At 44.8% G+C, this 25,569-nt stretch overlaps 2 long non-coding RNA genes across 2 annotated transcripts in view; one reads left to right on the top strand and one right to left on the bottom strand.

The window, feature by feature from the left end:
• LOC141126687 (uncharacterized) overlaps positions 1–2,499 on the top strand; it is an 81,074-nt gene extending 78,575 nt beyond the window's left edge. The window contains exons 2-4 of the long non-coding RNA XR_012241424.1: positions 1,160–1,285; positions 1,860–1,991; positions 2,076–2,499. This is a non-coding gene — a long non-coding RNA (uncharacterized lncRNA). The remainder of the gene's footprint in view (positions 1–1,159; positions 1,286–1,859; positions 1,992–2,075) is intronic.
• LOC141126696 (uncharacterized) overlaps positions 1–25,569 on the bottom strand; it is an 885,136-nt gene that overhangs the window by 754,453 nt on the left and 105,114 nt on the right. The window lies entirely within an intron of this gene.

Genomic DNA, 25,569 nt, shown 5'->3' with positions numbered 1-25,569 from the left:
GATTGTCACTTATTTTTATTCATTGATATATTTATATAATTGTACAGGTTTGTAGCAATATCAGACCTCACTGGGGTGTAAAGATCACAGTAAGAGGTTCACACCACTATTGTGTTAGAAACACTTTGGTATTAGGGACGTTTAGAGCGCCTCATATTTATCCTGTGTGTCTTTAGGAGGTATTTTGGGAGCAGCTGACATTTAGGATTAAATATTTGGTACACAACACATTTTGTAGTGCATGTGATAAGGGACTTAATGGAATATGTAACACCTGTACCACTGGATGTGAATTCTGTCAATCTCCTGCTTTGTAATGCGTTCATCTTACAGACCCCACACTTCCTGCAAGGAGAAAAAGAGGACACAAGGTTTGTCAGACAATAAGGGCCCAAGTATCCGGTCATTTTCGATGACAGGCCAATGTTTTTTAATGATTCTTTTTATAGCCCAATGCTGACTGGAGTAGGTTGTCAGAAAGGCTAGCCCAAAGTCCTCTCTGTTTTCAACCTGGGGAGGTTTTTCACCCAGTAGGTCCCTACGGTTCCTATTACCTACTTCTATGATCAAGGAGTCCAGGGTACCATTATCATAGCCTTTACTGAGGAATCTAGATTTCAGTGTTGAGGCCTCCCTGTAAAAATCATTAAGATCCAAACAGTTTCGCCTTAAGCGCAAAAATTAGCCCTTAGGGACAGCAGATAGCCAAGAGTGATGATGACAGGAGCCTCCATTCCTCTCTCACAAGGTGGTGGGCAGCACCAGCGGTGGAGCATTGACCCAGAATTTACATCTGATCACCAAAGTTCATGGACTTTATTTTTATTTATTTTTTCACTTTATCATATTGATTGTTGTTCACTTATTTTTCACTTTATTATGCTAGCTTATGAGTACCTTATTGATTGACGAATATTTACGCTATTTATTATGATTGATATCCAACTGAGTGAGGATTTTTTCACTGATTTAATATACTTCACTTATGTGATATTTGTCCAGCGCTGCAATGTTTCTATCTATATCCATTTTTGTACCCTCATATCGGGGTTATAGTGTTCAGCTGCAGGAATCTTTTCACGTTTTTCATTATTCACTTCAATTTTTTTATATTTTATTGTTTATGCACTGAGCGCAATTCTTTCCTTTTTTATTAAAGTTGTGAAGAGTCTGCACAGGAATTTTGAGGTACGGCGATCCAAGGATCAACTGAGGAAACGGTGGTCAGGCCTGAAACTGAGGGAGCAAGATCAGTATAGAAGGATCAGGAGAGTGCTGCAAAAAAGTAAGTAGTTGTCCTGTGTTCCTATTCTTTATTTGTATTACGTTTGTGCTGCTCTATGTGCTTTTCTTTACTGCTGCACAGTTTAAAATGGCTACTTTCATGCTCATGGGCGTATTATTCGTTCGTAGGAAACATTGTTCGTTCGACCACTAAAATACCATGTTTTGGGCAGATGCAGTTCAATACATTATTTCTGGCCAACTTCTATTAAAAAAAGTGGGTTGTCTAGATGGGTTTGTAATAAGTATAATGAAATGCAAACTAGATTCTGTTTAAGGAGAGCACGCTCAGCAGCTGTACGCACATCTGGACGCTGGAGCACTAGTGTGGGACACCAGAACAAACTTTTTATTAGGGGGCCCCACACAGGTGCTCCAGTGAATACTCTAGGGGTGTCTTCATCTGTGAAGCTTGCACAAAACAGGTAAGTATTCCAGCTTTACAAAGGTCCAAAAATAATTCTTCAGCTTGGAATTCTGCCAAAAGAGACAACTGTACCCCACTTCCAAGCAATGTATTCCTATTTCTGTCCTCAAATATCTGTGTGCTAAGTATACCTATTTTTTTCACATAGGAGAGAAAAGACTCGGAGGACACCCCTCATTAGACTAGACCAGGGACTCCACACCTCAGGAGGAAGGAGAAATCCCCCAAACCCAACCAGAGGAAGAGGAGGGAGACGTTGTGGAAATTGTCACCACAACAGGTGAGTGTCTGTGACCACAGCTTCAGGTAATAGATGGATGCCGGAATATTTATAATACATGGTGTTTTTTTGTGTTTTTTTTAGGTAAAGGGGATGTTGTGGAAGAGGATCATTTCACCAGTGAAAGTTCCCAGATCCTCATCGGGGAGATAATGGGGTGCAATAGAGATTTAGAAAACCTAAAGAAAAACATCAATGATGTTCAACAAAAAATGAAGAACATCATTGATGTTTTAGGGAGAATTTAAAACACCCAGAAATCCCTAACTTTTTTCAGGTTTCATTTTTTTTTTCTGACTAATTTTCGACATATTAGAAAAGCCAAATTTTGAATGCACACAGTGAGTCAACATGTGCTATCTGCCATCACGGGAGATCAATGGACGTGTTTTGTGGGTGCAACCTCTTCCTGGATTATAAAGTAGGTGAGAGGAAGGGGTTGCACCCCCAAAACACATCCCTTGATCCCCCATGATGGGAGCTAGCACATGTTGACATTAGGCATGGGATCAGGAGGGAAATCAGCATTTTGAATCCCAATTTGTGTGCATCTTCAAAATTTGGCTTTTCCAGGGGTGACATCATCCCATCTGATGAACGCAATATCAAACACAGTTTATAAATACTCGTGTCTGATATTGTCTTCACAAAAGTTGAACTTTGTAAGTTCCAAAGTTGTGTATTGTTTTATGGTTTTAAACATGCCTGTTTTACCAATTAAAGGCTATTTAAAATTAATGTGACTTTAAAAAATGTTATACAACAAACATGTTGGTTTGTTAAAAAACCCTTTCATAAACGCACATGTGATTGTGCTTTAAGTAAAAATTTTCATAATGAACAATGTGTGGCTTCTTCTTTCAATGCTCAAAACCAGTTTTTGTAGTCATTTTTTTAATTTCTGTGACAATGGGGGTTATTTACTAAAGGGAAATCCACTTTGCACTACAAGTGCTGTTTCAGTGCAGTCTCAAGTGGACTTGTAGTGCAAAGTGGATTTCCCTTTAAAAAATAAAACCAACAGTGCTTTATAATTTTACACAATCACGCCATTTTCAGGACTCCCCAAATTTCGGTCATGGTGCTGAAAATGATGAATATTTTTGTCAGTAATGCATTACATACATTAACAACAAAAACAAGGTGTGTGTAGCAGACCCACAACATACTTATAATATTAGCCAAAGAAGACATTGTCACCTCATGTCTGAAAGACATTTCGTTTGCACTGTAAAAGAAGGGACCCCCTAGTGGTGGACTTTTAAGGCACTTGAAAAAGAAATATTGCAATATAGTAATACCAATGTAATTTATTAAATTTCAATATTAAAAACAGTAATAATCTAACAAATATTGTATGGAATGCATGACAGGCATTTTTACATGTATATACACAGTTACAGAAGTACTCTTGCGTCTGATGCGTTTCGGAGTAAATATACCTCCATCCTCGGGGGGGTGTAAGTTAGAGACATTTCTGTTCTAAAAAAGGGTATATAAGAAAAAGTAGAGATATATGTCAACATTCAAACATATATATAGGTATGACAATATGGTTTAATCTCCATGTTTTTTGAACTTACATTATTGCTGTGTATTGCTGACTTAGCACTCCATATAGCTATCAATTAAAAACAACAGCAGGAACACGGTCTGTCTACCATAAAGATTCTTGGTTCCAAAAGGGGGGCGATGGTTGTCAATTGTTAAAAAGTTATTTTATATCCATATTGTGATGAAAAAATTCATTCAAAAAATCTTTAGTGTGGGAGGGGGATTAAATCCTCCCTTGGCCTTCCAAAAAAGAGAAAGGGAGGCCAGTAGGGGGCGTAAAGATAGAGTATTTCTGAGAATACACTGAGGCCGAATACACTGAGGTTTGCACTGTTGATTAAAAAGACCAAATAAATAATACCATTAACCACTTGCCGACCGCCTAACGCATATATACTGCGGCAGAATGGCACGGGCAGGCAAAATCACGTACCTGGTACGTGATCTGCCTCCTTCGGGCGGGGGGTCCGATCGGACCCCCCCGGTGCCCAAGGTGGTCGGCTTCTGTCTGGGAGCGATCAGTCGTGAGGGGGAGACCATCCATTTGTGGCCCCCCCGCGATCGCTCCCAGCCAATGAGGTTCTTCCTCTGCTGCTGTATAGTAAACAGCAGCAGAGGAAATGATGTCATCTCTCCTCGGCTCGATATTTTCCGTTCCGGCGCCGAGGAGAGAAGACATCTGAGTGAGCTGCACAACACACAAACACAGTAGAACACGTCAGGCATAAATTACACCCCCATCACCCCCCCGATCACCTCCCAATCACCTCCCAGTGAGCCTTACTCTTTCCTACTCTTGATTTGATTGTTTTATTCGTGATCACGCTTTTTATACCGTTTGCTTATTATTGGTTATATTCAATAAAATACGTCATTTGATTTGCACTATTGGCGTTCTATCTTTTTGGGAACCATTCATGCTCTGGAGACTTTCCTGTGGTAGAGATTCCCTCGTTGGGCTTTCGAACCGACAGTGGTGACGTGGACCATAGAAGATAGATCCCCCTTGAGATCGGGGGTTTCCAGGACCAACCATCGTCCAATAAGGATCTCAGAGCTCGTTTGATTCGGTGTCACCGACATCCGAATCCACTCCTGTTGGTAAGCGTATTCATTTATATTCCATGACCGTATAACCCATGAGATACAGGAGAAGATTCCCCACACCAGTTTAACATTCCACACTCAGCCCATGTTTGGGACTTTTTTTTGTCTTACCTACAGCTATACATTGGGACATTACCACGATATACAGGAGACGACTCCCACACCAGTTTAACATCTGCACTCAGCCTATGTTTGGGATTTTCTTGTGTCTTCCTTATAGCTATATATTGGGACATTGCTACATCTTATTCAACACTGAACATTTTGTTTCATGTTTCATGAGTTCCAGACATGTGTATATGACTACCATTACTGATGTGTTTTTCACCATCTGTTATTATCATTAGCGCTGCATTTCACTTCCATTTCTGTTTACAATATTGGTCATATTTTATGTAGCTGCTTTTTTCATTGGGTTAGCGCAGTGTTATTTACATTTTTGTTGACTGTATACTAGACTGACTGACATATATATATATATATATACACACAGTGGGGACGGAAAGTATTCAGACCCCCTTAAATTTTTCACTCTTTGTTATATTGTAGCCATTTGCTAAAATCATTTAAGTTCATTTTTTTCCTCATTAATGTACACACAGCACCCCATATTGACAGAAAAACACAGAATTGTTGACATTTTTGCAGATTTATTAAAAAGAAAAACTGAAATATCACATGGTCCTAAGTATTCAGAACCTTTGCTGTGACACTCATATATTTAACTCAGGTGCTGTCCATTTCTTCTGATCATCCTTGAGATGGTTCTACACCTTCATTTGAGTCCAGCTGTGTTTGATTATACTGATTGGACTTTATTAGGAAAGCTACACACCTGTCTATATAAGACCTTACAGCTCACAGTGCATGTCAGAGCAAATGAGAAAAATGAGGTCAAATGAACTGCCTGAAGAGCTCAGAGACAGAATTGTGGCAAGGCACAGATCTGGCCAAAGTTACAAAAAAAATTTCTGCTGCACTTAAGGTTCCTAAGAGCACAGTGGCCTCCATAATCCTTAAATGGAAGACATTTTGGATGACCAGAACCCTTCCTAGAGCTGGCCGTCCAGCCAAACTGAGCTATCGGGGGTGAAGAGCCTTGGTGAGAGAGGTAAAGAGAACCCAAAGATCACTGTGGATGAGCTCCAGAGATGCAGTCGGGAGATGGGAGAAAGTTGTAGAAAGTCAACCATCACTGTAGCCCTCCACCAGTCGGGGCTTTATGGCAGAGTGGCCCGACGGAAGCCTTTCCTCAGTGCAAGACGCATGAAAGCCCCCATGGAGTTTGCTAAAAAACACCTGAAGGACTCCAAGATGGTGAGAAATAAGATTATCTGGTCTGATGAGACCAAGATAGAACATTTTGGCCTTATTTCTAAGCGGTATGTGTGGAGAAAAACAGGCACGGCTCATCAGTAGGGATGAGCTTCGTGTTCCAGTCGAACGCATGTTCAACTCAAACATTGTGTGTTCGACCGTTCATCGAATTACGAACGGTGTGGGCCATTCGCGCCAAATTCGAGTGGCGTGTCACGGCCCATAATTCACTGCGGCATCACAGTGCATTGCTGGCTGATGATTGGCCAAGCATGCACTATGACCCGCATGCTTGGCCAATCACAGCGTCGTCTGAACAGAGAGCCGTAATTGGCCAAAGCCAAGGAGGCTTTGGCCAATTATGGCTCAGGGGGTTTAGTACACGCCCTACACTATATAAGTCAGACTGCACGGCGGCCCTGTGTAGTGTGTTCCGGCGTTCAGAGATAGAGAGAGAGAGAGACAGACGGTGTCATTTGATTTAAGTTAGATAGAGTAGGCAGGTTGAGTAAGTTAGCTGCAGTTACAGTGTATTGTGTATATATATATGCATCCCAGGTGTTGTATATATATATTGTATATGTATATATATATATATATATATATACACATATATATATATATATATATATATATATATACACTGTATTCAGTTTAGCTAGATCCTGTTCTTCTCTTCCTAATATACTGACAGGCAGGCGTTTTTACAGTATTTCTAGTTACTGTACTGTGTACCCTGCACAGTCTCACCTACAGTATAGCTACCTGCAGCCAGGTGCTTGTGTAGGCTCATTTAAGTATTTCCAGCTACTGTACTGTGTACCCTGCACAGTCTGAACTACAGTATAGCTACCTGCAGCCAGGTGCTTGTGTAGGCTCATTGAAGTATTTCCAGCTACTGTAATGTGTACCCTGCACAGTCTCACCTACAGTACAGCTACCTGCAGCCAGGTGCTTGTGTAGGCGCTTTGAAGTATTTTCAGCTACTGTACTGTGTACCCTGCACAGTCTCACCTACAGTATAGCTACCTGCAGCCAGGTGCTTGTGTAGGCTTATTTAAGTATTTCCAGCTACTGTACTGTGTACCCTGCACAGTCTGAACTACAGTATAGCTACCTGCAGCCAGGTGCTTGTGTAGGCTCATTGAAGTATTTCCAGCTACTGTACTGTGTACCCTGCACAGTCTCACCTACAGTACAGCTACCTGCAGCCAGGTGCTTGTGTAGGCGCTTTGAAGTATTTCCAGCTACTGTACTGTGTACCCTGCACAGTCTCACCTACAGTATAGCTACCTGCAGCGAGGTGCTTTTGTAGGCTATTTGAAGTATTTCTAGTTACTGTACTTTGTACCCTACACAGTCTCACCTACAGTATAGCTACCTGAAGCCAGGTGCTTGTGTAGGTGCATTGAAGTATTTCCAGCTACTGTACTGTGTACCCTGCACAGTCTCACCTACAGTATAACTACCTGCAGCCAGGTGCTTGTGTAGGCTCTTTGAGGTATTTCTAGTTACTGTACTGTGTACCCTACACAGTCTCACCTACAGTATAGCTACCTGCAGCCAGGTGCTTGTGTAGGCTGATTGAAGTATTTCCAGCTACTGTACTGTTTACCCTGCACAGTCTCAACTACAGTATAGCTACCTACAGCCAGGTGCTTGTGTAGGCTCATTGAAGTATTTCTAGTTACTGTACTGTGTACCCTACACAGTCTCACCTACAGTATAGCTACCTGCAGCCAGGTGCTTGTGTAGGCTCATTGAAGTATTCCCAGCTACTGTACTGTGTACCCTGCACAGTCTCACCTACAGTATAGCTACCTGCTGCCAGGTGCTTGTGTAGGCTCTTTGAAGTATTTCCAGTTACTGTACTGTGTATCCTGCACAGTTGCACCTACAGTATAGCTACCTGAAGACAAGTGCAGGTGTTATCATACTAATAATACTACAGGCAGGCAGTTGATTCTGCTAGCTTCAGCATAATAGATATATATATATATATATATATATATATATATATATATATACATATATATCCCAGTTTTGTGCAGCTCACTGCAGGCCAATAGTATGTCTGGAAGGCCAACAAGAAGAGGTAGACAGTCACAAGCCAATAAAAGAGGGCAAGCAGGCTCTGTGTCTAGAGGCAACAGTGCTGGTCGTGGACACGGTGCATTCTCATCAGCACGTGGCCGTGGGACACGCTTGGCCTTTTTTTGGCAGCTGGCCGTGTTGAGCCGCAGCATGCGGAAGACTTGGTCGAGTGGATGACCAAGCCGTCCTCATCCTCTCTCACCCAGGCTCAGGGTACTTTGTCTGGCAAAGCAGCTGCCAACGCGGCCTCTTCCCTCGGCTCAATGGCATCAGTGACTCCTTCCCTAGCCCCACCATGTCCTTCTGGGGAGTCCCTCGAACTGTTTGACCACAGTGTTGGGTACATGCTCCAGGAGGATGCCCGGCGTTTTGAAGGCTCTGATGATGGTACTCAGCTAGAGGAAGGCAGTAATGTGAGCCCAGACAGAGGGGGGGTGCCCAAGAAGGACAGCAATCTGGCAGTCATGTTCCCCCTGCTGCAGCATACTGCCAGATTTGCTCCAGTGATGAGGAGGGAGGGGATGATGAGGTCACTGACTCCACATGGGTGCCTGATAGGAGAGAGGAGGAGGAGGCACATCACTAACGAGGCAGGATGCCCTCCAGGGGCCAGCCTAAGGGCAGCACACTGACTGCATCACACAGCATGTGCAGGGCGCTGCTGTCTCTGCGCATTATTCCAAAAGTTCTTTGGTGTGGGCCTTTTTTGAGACGAGTGCATCAGATCGCACCGCTGCTATTTGCAACATATGTATCAAGTGTATCTCGCGTGACCAAAACATCTCCCGCTTGGGCACCACATGCTTGACCAGACATATGTTGACCTGCCATGCAGTTCTTTGACAAGCGTACCTAAAAGACCCACACCAAAGAACAAAGAGGACCTCTCCTTGCTCCTCATCAGCTGGGATCTCCAGCCCCACTATACCTTCAGTCCTCTCTGAGACCTGCACTGAGAGGAATGAAGGTGTAGAAGGTGTCACAGCAAAGTACTTGCGGGCAATCTGCTATCGGTACACCAATGTCAGATTGTATGAATAAGCGGTCCTTCTAAGTGTAACGTCCTACATACACACGATTTACCACCACTGCGCCTCGGAAAAACTAAGTTAGATGATAATGATCATCAATTTGTAAAGTCTATCTATAGCTGCCACTTAGTGTATAACAATATATGAGAAATATTTTTAAATCTTGTGACGTGACAATGGTGTATTGCAACCCACGTGAAGAATAAAAATGTGGCGCTATTCTAATCACTCTCTCCGTAGTGTCACTATTGCCAGTGAATATTCTAATCTAATAAACCCTTTTAAAGGTGTGTGAATGAAACAAATAATTGTGAAAAATAATAATAAAAATACAATGAAAACAAAAAACACCAAACGCAATACAATAACTACAGTGACTCAGTGATGATATTGCTGAAAAATCGCAAATGTGTCACTCCTATAACCAAGTGTGTAACTAATCAATATACATACTCAGCATAAACTTCGTGACTTAATAAATAAAAGTCCAAAAATAGGTGCACATATGTGAAACAAAGAAAGTCCGTGATAAAGATGCAAAATAATTGTGTCACAGCAAATCCTTGTAATTCCTGAAGTTAACTTGAACTCTCCACCACACCTCTGTGTTCAGTGCTCCCTCTCCCAATAGACAGTCTCTTACCAGCTCTGTATGCCTCCACTTTCGTATGAGGCTAACAAGCATGAGAATATCCAGGCAATCAGAAGGGGTTAAATGTATTCCATTCAGGGACTCGTTCCATATGCAAATGAAAAAGAACTCCCAATAGTGTGATAACGTAAAAACTTTTAATATACACACTTCAAGATACACTTCAAAAGATCCACTCACATTGTGTCAACTCTATAACAGCACATCAAAAAAAACTCCACGGCAATCTGTACACTGCAATCTCAACACAGCAACCTGGGTGGGCTTTCCTAAGGCTTTCACAAAGGGTATGTGGTCGCGGAGGACCTTGGATCCCATGAATAAGCTACAGTTGTAGCGAAACATGTCGGGGGCAAAGCCGAGTGAAGGATAAACACCAGATACTGTGTGACTTAAGAAAGCAAAGCGCTGCGGTTCGCTTGTCAGGGGAGACGGAGGGCCCATTGGAAGAGCGAACGAGGAGAGGGTGAGATAGATCCCTTTACACGCCATTGGCGTCAAGGTCCTCCGCGACCACATACCCTTTGTGAAAGCCTTAGGAAAGCCCACCCAGGTTGCTGTGTTGAGATTGCAGTGTACAGATTGCCGTGGAGTTTTTTTTGATGTGCTGTTATAGAGTTGACACAATGTGAGTGGATCTTTTGAAGTGTATCTTGAAGTGTGTATATTAAAAGTTTTTACGTTATCACACTATTGGGAGTTCTTTTTCATTTGCATATGGAACGAGTCCCTGAATGGAATACATTTAACCCCTTCTGATTGCCTGGATATTCTCATGCTTGTTAGCCTCATACGAAAGTGGAGGCATACAGAGCTGGTAAGAGACTGTCTATTGGGAGAGGGAGCACTGAACACAGAGGTGTGGTGGAGAGTTCAAGTTAACTTCAGGAATTACAAGGATTTGCTGTGACACAATTATTTTGCATCTTTATCACGGACTTTCTTTGTTTCACATATGTGCACCTATTTTTGGACTTTTATTTATTAAGTCACGAAGTTTATGCTGAGTATGTATATTGATTAGTTACACACTTGGTTATAGGAGTGACACATTTGCGATTTTTCAGCAATATCATCACTGAGTCACTGTAGTTATTGTATTGCGTTTGGTGTTTTTTGTTTTCATTGTATTTTTATTATTATTTTTCACAATTATTTGTTTCATTCACACACCTTTAAAAGGGTTTATTAGATTAGAATATTCACTGGCAATAGTGACACTACGGAGAGAGTGATTAGAATAGCGCCACATTTTTATTCTTCACGTGGGTTGCAATACACCATTGTCACGTCACAAGATTTAAAAATATTTCTCATATAATGTCAGATTGTACCAGGCAAATTTCCCTGCCCCAGCTGCTGTACCGCAGAAAGAAGTTCGCTCCCAGCCATCCACATGCCCAGTGGTTGAATGCTAGCTTGGCAAAATTGCTAGCACTTCAACTGCTACCTTTTCAGTTGGTAGACTCTGCCCCCTTCTGTGAGTTTGTGGAATGTGCGGTTCCTCGGTGGCAGGTTCCCAAACACAACTTTTTCTCACAGAAGGCGATTCTGGCTCTCTACCGGCATGTGGAAGACAATGTTTTGGCCTCGCTGGACAGGGCGGTCAGCGGTAAGGTGCATATTACCACTGACTCATGGTCCAGCAGGCATGGACAGGGACGTTACCTAAGTTTCACGGCGCATTGGGTGACTCTGCTGGCAGCTGGGAAGGATGCAGGACAAGGTGCAGTAGTGTTGGAGGTTGTTCCGCCACCACACCTCCAAAATGCCACTACTGGTGATTCTGACACACCTCTCTCCTCCACCCCCTCCTCTTCTTCTTCTTCCTCCATGGCCTCTTTCTGTGCTTTGTCCTCAGAACCAGCGGTGCTCCGTAGCCATTCAAGGGGCTACGCAAGTACGCAGGGCAAAAGATGCCATGCGGTGCTTGAGCTGGTGTGCTTGGGGGACAGGAGCCACACGGGGCAGAGATTATGTCAGCTCTGCAGGGGCAGGTTCAGAGGTGGTTGATGCCACGCCAACTTAAGGCAGGAATGGTGGTTTGCGACAATGGCACCAACCTCCTCTCCGCCCTCCGACAGGGACAACTGACCCATGTGCCCTTCTTGGCTCACATCCTTAATTTGGTGGTGCAGCGGTTCTTGGGTAGGTACCCGGGCTTACAGGATGTCCTGAGGCAGGCCAGGAAAGTCTGTGTGCATTTCCGTCGGTCATATAATGCCAGGGCTCGGCTGGCAGACCTCAAAAAGGAATTGAATCTGCCCAAGAACCGCCTAATCTGTGACATGCCCACCAGGTGGAACTCAACGTTGGCCATGCTGCAGCGGCTGCACACGCAACAGAGGGCAATCAATGAGTACCTGTGCGACTATGGCACCAGGACAGGGTCAGGCGAGCTTGTTTTTTTTCCCCAGTGGGCCATGATCAGGGATGCATGCACTGTCCTGTCACCATTTGAGACGGCCACGAGGATGGTGAGCAGTGACAGTGCATGCATCAGTGACACTGTCCCCCTTGTTGGAGCACACGCTGCATGGAATAATGGACAGGGCACTTGAGACAGAACAGAGGCAGGAAGAGGAGGACTTCCTTAGCTCTCAAGGTCCCCTTTATCCAGACAGTGTTCCTGCATGCCCGCCGATCACACAGGAAGAGGACGAGGAGGAGGAGGATTGTGTTAGCATGGAGGTGGAGCTTGGCACTCAGCATCAGCAGCAGTCTTTAAGGGATCATTTACAGTCCCAAGAAACCCATGGACTTGTACATGGCTGGGAGGAGGTGGCTGCGGATCATGTCGTCCTTTGTGACCCAGAGGACTCCGGACCAAATGCCTCAGCAAACCTACACTGCATGGCCTCCCTGATCCTGCAAAGCCTGCGGAAGGATCCTCGTGTTCGTGGTATCAAGGAGAGGGATCAATACTGGCTGGCAACCCTGCTTGATCCACATTGCAAGGGTAAGGTTGCGGACCTTGTCTTGCCATCGCAGAGGGTGGGTTACAAACTCCTGTTCCTGGACAACTTGTTGCTGAGGCTTGGTCAGTCAAGGAAGGAGTGGTGGAGAAGGTGGCCGTCTGACCGATGCATTCAGACAATTTTTTAGTCCGCAGCCCCAAGGTATGATCGGTTCCAGCACCCATCGCCAGCATCTGCTTTACATGGTGCAGGAATACCTAGGGGCAAGATCTGACTTGGACACCTTTCCCACCGAAAATCCTCTGGGTTACTGGGTCTTGAGAATGGATCACTGGCCAGATGTCAGGAAAGAGGCAAGTACCAGTCTCACCAATATCGCTGCCTTCCTTCACACATGCGCGGTAGAGCGGCACTCCGGCGCATCCCTGGGCACAATACAGCGAAACGGCTAATGCACGTGCGCAATTTTGCTAAACGGCTAATGTTTGTGTGCAATGCAGCGAAACGGCTAATGCGCGTGCGCAATTCAGCATAACGGAGAACGCGCGTACGCAATAGATAGCGCGCACAACATGAGCCTCCCACTGGCCTATAAAAGCCACTCTGCCATGACCAGATTGCTGGTTTGTCTTTCAGCTCCCCGTGTGTTCCTGCTTTGTATCCTGATTCTTGATTACCTGTTGTGACCCGGATTGACCTTGACCTGCTCTGATCTCTACCTGCATCTGACCCTCGGCTTGCCTCTCGGACTTCTCCACTTGCTTACTGTGTTTGACCCTCGGCCTGTCTATGGATATTGCTTCCTGTCTCCAGTGATTGACCCTCAGCCTGCTCCTGGACTTTGCTATTGTCTTCATTGCCTGACCCCTGGCTTGCTCAGATACTTTGCTTCCAGTCACCTGTGTTTGACCCTCGGCCTGCTTTTTGCTATCAAATCTTCAGTACTAGTCATCAGCCTGCTGACAGACCTGATGACAGTCCTTGCACTAGACTGTTTTGCCTATCTAGAGATTCTTACTAGTCAACGGTGTTTGACCCCCGGCCTGTTGTTGGATCAGCTGTTTATCCTCCTTCCTGAGCTTCAACATCTTCCAGTCCTGCACAGCTCTCTCCCTGCCGGTGACCTTCACGCAAGACCTGCCCAGCCTGCTGGTGACACGTGCCTCTTTGTGCCCTTCACCCCCTGTACCATCTCCAGGAGTGGAATGCGCTTAGTCGCAAGAGGTTACCGCTCTCAGCATCTCGGCCTCGGTGAGTACCCTTATCTGACACCAGAGCTTGCACAGTATGCAGTTGAGCTACTGGCCTGTCCTGCATCCAGCGTTCTTTCGGAATGCACATTTAGTGCTGTTGGAGGCTTTGTAACCGACCACAGGGTGCGTCTGTCCACCGACTCGGTCGATCGACTGACCTTCATAAAAATGAATCAGTCTTGGATCACCACCAGCTACCAAGCACCTGATGCTGATGTAACCGAATATTTTTTTTTTTAAATGTCAGATCCCTTCAAGACTGCATATGCTGATGCTGAGTGACTATCCTGTTATGCTGAGCAATTATCCTCTTCCTCCTCAATGAACATGCTGATAGCTTGTAAGAACATTTTGGTTCTAGGCACCGCCACCAGTGGCTAAGGCTCAATTTTTCAGCCCCTGTTTAACAGGGGCGTGTAATTACAATTTTTGATGCAATACTTTGCAGCAGGGCTCATTCCTGTGCTCCAACTAGAGTATCTGTGAAGAGTTGCAGTGTTGTGGCACCAGTACCAGTGCCTAAGGCCCGATTTTTCTGCCCCTGTTCAACAGGGACATATAATTAGAACTCTTGATCTAATATTTCACAGCAGGGCCCATTCCAGCACCCACCAAGAGTAACTGTGAGGACTTACAGTGTTGTGGCACCAGCACCACCACCATCACCAAAGGCCCAATTTTTCTGCCCCTGTTCAACAGGGGCACGTAATTACAATTCTTGATCTAATATTTCACAGCAGGGCCCTGTGAGGGCTTACAGTGTTGTGGCAACACCAACACCTAAGGCCTAAATTTCTGCAGAGTATATAGGGCAGGCACCTACTTTCAAACATCCAACTTACAAACGACTCCTACTTGCAAACGGAAGGAGACAACAGGAAGTGAGATGAAATCTACCCCGAGGAAGGGAAATTTTCTCCTGTAAGAGTTAATATGGGAAAAATGTTTCTCCTTTCCACTGATGCTTTATCACCAATCCTTGTTTCACTAAAAACCCCATATTTTCTAAAAATGTTTGTTATTGGGACAGAAAGTGAGGTGAAATCTTCTGAAGAGGAGCACAGACAGCAAAACAAATGTCACAGGGGTGATAACCCTTCCCTATGTTTTCCAAAAAGCTTAAAATAGATTTTTTGGCTGCAGCTAAACACGTTAAAAATGTACCAGTTCAAAATTACAAACAGATTCTACTTAACAACAAATCTACAGTCTTGTTTGCACCGCCTGTATACTGCTGTTCAGAGTATATAGGGCCTGGTGGCCCCACACCTTTGATTTTTTTTAATTTGGGTGCGGGGTTCCCCTTAATATCCATACAAGACCCAAAGGGCCTGGTAATGGACTGGGGGGTACCCATGCCGTTTGTCTCACTGATTTTCATCCATATTGCCAGGACCCGACATTATATTGAAGCTGCAAGCAGTTTTAAATGACTTTTATTCTTTTAAAAATGTCATTTTGTGCAGGGACTGTTCTAAGCACGGGAAACACATGCCACTTTACAGGCATACTATAGAAAGCCCCAAGGTACGATATTTAAAGGAATAGTTCACTTTTTTTTTTTTTACTTTAAGAATCATTAAAATCACTGCTCCCGAAAAAACGGACGTTTTTAAAACTTTTTTTTGCATTGATACATGTCCCCTGGGGCAGGACCCGGATCCACAAACCCTTTTTAGGACAATACCATGCAAATTAGCCTTTAAAATGAGCAATTTTGATTTAGAACGTTTGAGACTCATAGACATCAATGGGGTTCTAATGTTCGTGCAAAATTTCGGTCCGTTCGCAGGTTCTGGTGCGAAACGAACCAGGGGGTGTTCGGCTCATCCCTACTCATCACCTGTCCAATACAGTCCCAACAGTGAAGCATGGTGGTGGCAGCATCATGCTGTGGGGGTGTTTTTCAGCTGCAGGGACAGGACGACTGGTTGCAATCGAGGGAAAAATGAATGGGGCCAAGTACAGGGATATCCTGGATGAAAACCTTCTCCAGAGTGCTCAGGACCTCAGACTGGGCCGAAGGTTTACCTTCCAACAAGACAATGACCCTAAGCACACAGCTAAAATAATCAAGGAGTGGCTTTACAACTCCGTGATTATTCTTGAATGGCCCAGCCAGAGCCCTGACTTAAACCCAATTGAGCATCTCTGGAGAGACCTAAAAATGGCCGTCCACCAACGTTTACCAGCCAACCTGACAGAACTGGAGAGGATCTGCAAGGAGGAATGGCAGAAGATCCCCAAATCCAGGTGTGAAAAACTTGTTGCATCTTTCCCAAAAAGACTCATGGCTGTATTAGATCAAAAGGGGCTTCTACTAAATACTGAGCAAAGGGTCTGAATACTTAGGACCATGTGATATTTCAGTTTTTCTTTTTTAATAAATCTGCAAAAATGTCAACAATTCTGTTTTTCTGTCAATTTGGGGTGCTGTGTGTACATTAATGAGGAAAAAAATGAACTTAAATGATTTCAGCAAATGGCTGCAATATAACAAAGAGTGAAAAATTTAAAGGGGGTCTGAATACTTTCCGTCCCCACTGTATGTATATATCAAAGAAGTAGATTAGAAATGGTACCCTACAGAATGCACTGTAGAATGTAAATCTCTAGGCTACACTGACTGGATGCAGAGTATATATACAGTATCTCACAAAAGTGAGTACATCCCTCACATTTTTGTATATATTTTATTATATCTTTTTATATGACAACTTTGCTACAATGTAAAGTAGTGAGTGTACAGCTTGTATAACAGTGTAAATTTGCTGTCCCCTCAAAATAACTCAACACACAGCCATTAATGTCTAAACCGCTGGCAAACAAAAGTCAGTACACCCCTAAGTGAAAATCTCCCAATTGGGCCCAAAGTGTCAATATTTTGTGTGGCCACCGTTATTTTCCAGCACTGCCTTAACTATCTTGGGCATGGAGTTCACCAGAGCTTCACAGGTTGCCACTGGAGTCCTTTTCCACTCCTCCTTGATGACTTCACAGAGATGGTGGATGTTAGAGACCTTGTGCTCCTCCAACCTCCGTTCGAGGATGCCCCACAGATGCTCAATAGGGTTTAGGTCTGGAGACATGCTTGGCCAGTCCATCACCTTTACCCTCAGCTTCCTTAGCAAGGCAGTGGTCATCTTGGAGGTGTGTTTGGGGCCCTTATCATGTTGGAATATTGCCCTGCGGCCCAGTTTCCAAAGGGAGGGGATCATGCTCTGCTTCCCTCAATGAACTTTAGCTCTCCAGTGCCGGCAGCACTCATGCAGCCCCAGACCATGACACTCCCACCACCATGCTTGACTGTAGGCAAGACACACTTGTCTTTGTACTCCTCACCTGGTTGCCACCACACACGCTAGACACCATCTGAACCAAATAAGTTTATCTTGGTCTCATCAGACCACAGGACATGGTTCCAGCAATCCATGTTCTTAGTCTGCTTGTCTTCAGCAAACTGTTTGCGGGCTTTCTTGTGCATCATCTTTAGAAGAGGCTTCCTTCTGGGACGACAGTCATGCAGACCAATTTGATGCAGTGTGCGGTGTATGGTCTGAGCACTGACAGGCTAACCCCCATCCTTCAACCTCTGCAGCAATGCTGGCAGCACTCATATGTCTATTTCCCAAAGACAACCTCTGGATATGACGCTGAGCACGTGCACTCAACTGCTTTGGTCAACCATGGCGAGGCCTGTTCTGAGTGGAACCTGCCCTGTTAAACCGCTGTATGGTCTTGGCCACCGTGCTGCAGCTCAGTTTCAGGGTTTTGGCAGTCTTCTTATAGCCTAGGCCATCTTTATGTAGAGCAACAATTATTTTTTTATATTCTCAGAGAGTTCTTTGCCATGAGGTGCCATGTGGAACTTCCAGTGACCAGTATGAGAGAGTGAGAGCGATAACACCAAATTTAACACACCTGCTTCCCATTCACACCTGAGACCTTTTAACACTAACGAGTCACATGACACTGGGGAGGGAAATGGACAATTGGGCCCATTCTGGACATTTTCACTTATGGGTGTACTCACTTTTGTTGCCAGCGGTTTAGACATTAATGGCTGTGTGTTGAGTTATTTTGAGGGGACAGCAAATTTACACTGTTATACAAGCTGTACACTCACTACTTTACATTGTAGTAAAGTGTAATTTCTTCAGTGTTGTCACATGAAAAGATATAATAAAATATTTACAAAAATGTGAGGGGTGTAATTACTTTAGTGAGATACTGTATATACTAGACTGACTGTATATATATATCAAATACACTGCCTGAAGTGTATTAGAAATAGTACCCCACGGAATGCACTGTAGAATGTAGATCTAGGCTACACTGACTGGATGCAGAGTATATATATATATATATATATATATATATATATATATATATATATATATATTAGACTGACTGTATATATATATATATATATATATATATATATATATATATCAAATACACTGCCACTAACTGAATAACATGCCTGCTTAATCTAAATCAAGCTATGTCTCCGTCCACACCAACAACACTACACAGGGCTGCCGTGCAAGCAGCCTTATATAGTGTGGGGCATGGACTTAGTCCCCCTGAGCCATGATTGGCTTAGCAGAGAGTGCTGGGATTGGCCAAAGCATGCAGGTCAGGTGCATGCTTTGGCCAATCATCATACAGCAATGCACTGCGATCTCGCAGTGCATTATGAGGTGTTCCGCGGGCGCTCAAATTTCCCGTGAACGCCCCATAATATTCGATATTTGGTGGACACCCGATGTTCGCGTCGAACTCACGTTCAACCCGAACATCAAGCTCATCCCTAGTTCTTACAAAAATACAACAGCCGCCATGCGTAGGAGGTCTTTCGCGCTAGGTTCTAACATATTCTTGTTACTACATACACACAATGAGAGACAACCATTTAGATACAAATATGGGGGAGATATTTCCCAAAACAAAAATGAAAAAACAAAACATCCAGACGGAATGCTACCTTCACTCTTTTAGCAATAGAAACAAATACAATGGGAAAAACACGAGAGCAGCTCCAAACTTGTATGGGCCAGCCACACTAAGTTCAAAAACAGGCATAAGAATTTTAATCACACAAGCATGTAGTACACATCCATCAACTCACTCATCATTACAGATTTCTGAAGCCACAGCCGATCTACTTCCAAGGTCTTTTTATTCTGAGATCTCGTACCTCCAGACATCAAAAGTACCTTCCAAAGGAATACACCTTACTATACCCTCTGACCGTATATGCCAATCTTTAAGGGGTTTATTGGCCTTTGCCCCAAAACTAGACTTCATGTACTGTGTAGCCGTCTGACTGTGGGAAGCCTTGCATTCCTTCCCTTGCACGGACCGCTCATTGCCCATGTCGATTCGAATCGGCTTATCATCTTACCCCCGCATCCAGGGAAACCCTCGCACCCATTTTGGAGAGCACCACCCGGTGCCTTCTTTTACAGTGGATTGACAGACTATAACCACTATCTGGTCCAGTCCCCCAACTAGAAACCCTAACCGAGGCGTTATAACACTATGGCTTCTTGTCCCAACACTTTTGGCACAGAACTATAGAGTACCACTCTTTTACACTGCAATACCCGTAATAACAACCAACTATTAACTATGCCAAATGATTAGTCAACAACCACAGATCACCCCCGAATTATGTCTTTACCCCTCACAGTGTATGCATACACAAGTGCATTGCGCTGTACGACAGTACACTGTGTCGCCAGACCAAACTGCACAGCAAACCTACGCCCGCTTTCTCTACAGAACAATGTGGCTTCTCTCTGTACCTAAATATTACAACAATAACGTGAATGCCTCCGTTTTACTCTCTACCCAAAACTGTATTACAGTATAAAACTTCACAAAACAACTGGAATTAAATTTAAAAATCAAAATGATTTCCATCATCCTTCCAAACACGTCTCTTTGTGTCAACATGCTTGTTTAAAAAGACCCCAAGCTCCTCCCACCAACTTCCTGTTGTCTGCTCAGCTCTAAAAACCCATCTAACTGGTTTATTTACATATCAATGGACAGGAAGAGGGAGGGGGAGGGAAAGCCTGAAATAGCTTCATCTTCCCTGAACTTCATATTATGTCTATCAAGAAATTAAAAAATCTATGGCTAACATCATATAGGAGACTTCAACAATTTTAGAAACCTTTTGTCCAGGAAAGGGTGGAATAAACCCCCCATATTGCAAATGGGACAGAATCCCCCTTGACTCCCATATCCCCTGGGCAGCCAGACCACAGATTTTGAGACTGAAATACCACACAACAATGCAACTAAAGCCAAAAACTGAAACTCCTGCAAAAAGATGGCTCACCCTCACTAAAGCTGAAAACTGGCCCAAAAGCAGAGCAATTTCACCAGAACCAAAACACAGCAGACATGAAATGGCAGTTGCAACAAACGAAAACGGGGTCATGGCCACATGGTGACTACAAGAAAATAGCCGATGAAAGCTGGGCCACATGGTAAAAATGGCCGACGAAAGCCGGGCCACCACTACATGGTAGATATCAAAATGGCTGACGATAATCGGACCACATGGTGACATTAGCACATGAAATGCTGTTGCTGATCCCGCTAAAACCAGCACAAACCAAGGTTTCTCCACCAGAAAACTAGAATATTTCCCCTCAAAAACTGACTAAAACAATTGAGAATGCACACTTAACCGTAGACACACACTTTAGGCTACATCAACTAGGGCCCATCCAATCACATCCCTAACCACCTAAGTCACATAAAACACAAAATAACACAGCTAAAACATACACTCTTGTTCCCAAAGAAAGAGCATATGTAAGAGTCCAGGGCTTACTACGCATGCATCAATGGCGTGTTGCTGCAAGAGGAAATTCGTGCCAACTGAGCATGCGCCAAAGATGCCTTATTGCGCTACCCTGCACCTGCGCAGAAGACTTGATGGAAAAAGGCAGGAAAATGCCCAGGACGCGCACAGGAAGTGATTTCAACCTGATGGAAAAAGGCGGGAAAATGCCCAGGAGGCACACAGGAAGAGATATCAACCTGATGGAAAAAGGCGGGAAAATGCCCAGGAGTCGCACAGGAAGTGACCTCAAACATTCCTATATAATCCCAGCCCAGACACTGCCAAATTGCTGGATTATCTTCAGCCCCCCCCCCCCTTGTTCCTGTGTTAGTGTGTGATCTGTCTGAACTTGTTGTGACCTGGAAACCTATTTGACTACTCTTGATTGCTGCTTGCCTTTGACCTCGGATTTGTACTTTAACCATTCTACTTCTTTGCCCCTTTTGTACTCAGCTGCCAGATTGGAACTGACCCTGCCTTGGATCTCGACCATTCTTCTTCTGATTAACTGTTTTATACTTTGTTGCCCAACTGTACTTGACTTCGGCTCAGATCTCGGACTAAGGCTTGATTGGTGCTCCGCACCCCTGGCACCCTGGCATTTTCAAAGGCAACTTCAAAACAAAACCTTCACTAAAAAAATATTATTACACTTATGGGGACATGTGTCTTGAAAAAATATACACAACTGGCTTGGTCCATACAAAGGTAATAATCACAATTTATACATTTCTATTTCTCATATACTTATTACACAACATACTGTTACCTACACAAACATTTTAGGTTGTATTAAATGGGTCCTATAGAGGAGGTATAGAAGTGTCCCAAACAATAGACCTATAATTACTGACAGACATACAATTAAAATCCCGCCATTATACCAAAAGATGAAAAATTTGTTCTTTTGCAAAGCAGAACCTACCGAACACATCAGATAGGAAAACGTACCCCTTTTCATCAGGACAACAAAGTATTTCAAACAGTTTGATGTCCTGGACTGGGATCTGTTCTCCCCCGTTGATCCGATTGTGTAGGAGGTTCTGTTTGCTCCTTAAATGGCCCGCCATCTGATGTGGAGATTTCGCTATACGCTATGCTTAATTCATGTCTCTTGCGCTATTAAGCGCCCTTTCAGCCTTTTGGTATAATGCATATCAATAAACCCGTGTCTCCCGCATTTCCCCAAATAAACAGACATAGTCACCATCCTCATGTTACTAGTTCCATCGCTCGACTGCCTGCCCTCAGGAGCACAGTGTCATGGTTATGCAATAGAGTTTGTTTGTCAGCTTACCTGTATCCATGTGTTCATCTCCAAAGACCAGCTGTCTCTCACTTGACTGCTTTTATTAACTCTCCTCTAGCACGGCTCCACCCCAGCTCCTATCAGAGAACTATATATTAACATCTGCACTGCAGGTCAGCCCTGCTGATCAACCTTTGTGTGTTTAGCTTCCTGTTCCTGCCTGCCATGTGTGCTACATTTATTTCTGTTACCGAAGTGGGGGGGTTCTATACTATTCCTGTCTGCTCGTGACCCTGACCTTTTGGCGTGTTCCCGACTATCCCTGTTTGCCTGTGACCCTGAACCTTGGCGTGTACTCTGTTGTCCTTGTCTGCTTGTGGCCCTGACCTTGGCTTTCCTTTACTATCCCTATCCTTCTGTTGCCTACTGTGGGTGTGAGCTGGGGGACCCTGGGGGTCGCGACCTGGAGCCAGTTGCAGGCCAGTCCATCCTCACCACTAGAGGCTCTGGTGAACACCTGCTGGCTCTTAGACTTCGTGCCCCAGGGAATCCTACACTCTAACCCCAGTGGGATCCGTGTTGGTGTTCCAGCGGCCCTGCCTTCCTTATACCCGGACTCCCATCTGCAGCAGTCAGCTGTAGGGTCCACTGCCTTGCGGTGCACTCCTGATCCCAATGGTGTGCATCTGTCACCTAGCCTCAAGGTGACCTGACAGTTTAATCAGCCATGGACCCGGCTGACATGCTGCTTCCTGCAGTCGATCCTTTGCTCGGCATAGTTCGCAGACTCAAGTCCCAGGAATCTAATCAGACTCAGGTGATGCGATTCCTTAAGGATCTGGCTTCCCGCTTCGAGCAGCTCCAGGCGTCCTTGGGAAACCCGAACCTGCAGCCTCAAGTACAATCAGCAGCTGCACCTATTGCACCAGTCGCAGCCACACATTCATATTTACTGACAGCTCCGTCCCGTTTCTCTGGGGACTCCAAGGCCTGCAGGGGCTTCCTCAGCCAATGCACAATTCATTTTGAGCTCCAGCCTCAAAACTTTCTGTCTGATCGGGCTAAGGTAGCCTATATCATTTCCCTCCTCTCTGGTGAAGCTTTAGCTTGGGCTGCCCCCCTGTGGGAGAAGAATGACCCGGTGGTTTCCAGCCTGTCCGACTTCTTGAACCTTTTTCGTAATATCTTTGAGGAGCCAGCTCGGGTTTCTTCAGCGGCTAATGCCCTTTTACGCCTTTGCCAAGAATCTTGTTCAGTGGGACAATATGCGCTTCAGTTCCGTAACCTCGCAGCTGAATTGAGCTGGAACAATGAGGCCCTGGTCGCAACCTTTTACATGCCCTCTCTGACCGAGTGAAGGACGAATTGGCAGGAAGAGCCATCGCCGCCGGTCTGGACAAGGTAATTTCCTTGTGCAATCAGATTGACATTCGTTTCCAGGAGAGGTCCCTAGAAAAAAGACGCCAGCACCCCCTAGGTCCTAGTCAGCCAGAACTCTTCCCCCGTCGCTCTGTGGAGCATCCTCTGCCTGCTGAGGAACCTATGCAGCTGGGCCGGACCAGACTAAGCCCTGAAGAACGTGCTAGATGCAGAACTCTAGGCTTGTGTCTTTATTGTGGGAGCAAGGGTCATTTTCGTGACTCCTGCTCGCTTTGTCTGGGAAACGCTCGGGTCTAATACATTTGGAAGGTGGAGTATTGGACCCAGAAACATCACCTTCTTGTCTTCTTCTTCCGGTGTTCCTCCATGTAGACCCTTCTCCCCAATCAGTCCCAGCATATCTGGACTCCGGGGCTGCCGGCAATTTTATGGACTGGAGAACTGCTTCTTCTATGAAGCTTACCCTTTCTCCCCTCGCTACACCACTGGTAGTCTTGGCAATTGATGGCACTGTGCTCCCAGGGGGTTCTATACGTTTCCAGATGCTACCTATTAGGATGTCGGTAGGGATACTCCACCAGGAGTGGATTTCCTTCCTCATTCTACCCAAGGCCTCTACCCCCATTGTATTGGGCCTTCCTTGGCTACAGCTCCACTCTCCACATGTGGACTGGGTCTCTGGGCAGATCCTGGCTTGGGGTCCTTCATGTTTCTCGTCCTGTCTTCTCAAGGTGGTCCCCAAGGAGAGACTTCCCATTGCTACCACATCCGTATCTTCTGATCTTCTCGCGGCATACAACGATTACTGGGATGTGTTCTGTAAGAAGTCTGCTGAGGTGCTTCCTCCCCACAGATCTTTCGACTGTGCCATTGACCTTGTCCCTGGAATAACTCTGCCCAGGGGTCGTACCTACCCTCTGTCCATTCCAGAGACCCAGGCCATGTCTGAGTATGTCGCCGAGAATCTGGAGAGAGGTTTCATCTGGAAATCCTCGTCGCCTGCAGGAGCAGGGTTCTTTTTCATTGCTAAAAAGGATGGTACCCTCAGACCCCGCATCGACTATCGAGGGTTAAACGCAGTGACCATCAAAAACCGATACCCCTTACCTCTAATATCTGAGCTATTCGACAGGTTGAAGGGGGCTTCCATTTTCACCAAGTTGGATCTCAGAGGTGCATACAATCTCATTAGAATACGGGAAGGTGATGAATGGAAGACTGCATTTAACACTAGGAACGGGCAATACGAATACCTGGTTATGCCTATTGGTTTGTGTAATGCTCCAGCTGTTTTCCAGAACTTTGTCAATGAAATCTTCAGGGATCTACTGTACCAGTTTGTTGTCATCTATCTGGATGACATTCTCATCTTTTCCGAGAATCTGCTTGCTCACAGAAACCATGTCCGCACTGTTCTTCAGTGCCTTAGAGAGAATAATCTCTATGCCAAGCTGGAGAAATGTTCCTTTGAATGTCCTGAGGTCCTGTTTCTGGGATGTTTTGTTTCTAGTTTGGGTCTTCGCATGAATCCCAGAAAGGTCTTGGCCATTACCAACTGGCCCCTACCTGCTAGCCTCAAGGCCACACAGTGCTTTCTTGGCTTCACAAATTATTATAGGCAGTTCATAAGGAACTACTCTTCCATTGCTGCGCCTATTATCGCTTTAACCAAGAAGGGTGTGAATGCCAAAGACTGGCCTCCCGAGGCTGTCTCTGCGTTTCCCGATCTGAAACAGGCCTTTGTTTCTGGACCTCTCTTGAGGAGACCAAATCCTGGGGACCCATTTTTTTATTGAAGTAGACGCTTCTTCGATGGGGGTGGGAGCTGTGCTTCTTCAGTTCTTTGAGAAGAGACATCAACCATGTGCGTTCTTCTCCAAAAAATGTTCTCAGAGAGAGAAATTATGCCATTGGTGATCGGGAACTTCTCGCAATTAAATTGGCGTTGGAAGAGTGGCGTCATCTCTTGGAGGGTTCCCCTCACTCCATTACGATCTTTACTGATCACAAGAATCTACAATACCTACAGAATGCTAAACGTCTGAAACCCAGACAGGCCAGGCAGAGTCTCTTCTTTTCTCGTTTTAAATTCACGGTTATGTACAAACCTGGTTCCTGCAACGGTCGGGCTGATGCGATCTCTAGGTAATTTGACACT

The sequence above is a fragment of the Aquarana catesbeiana genome, linkage group LG02, assembly GCF_042186555.1.
Source record: "Aquarana catesbeiana isolate 2022-GZ linkage group LG02, ASM4218655v1, whole genome shotgun sequence".
Lineage (NCBI taxonomy): Eukaryota > Metazoa > Chordata > Amphibia > Anura > Ranidae > Aquarana > Aquarana catesbeiana.
Note: the sequence above shows the minus strand (reverse complement) of the source record. Positions and strands in the feature narration are given on the sequence as shown.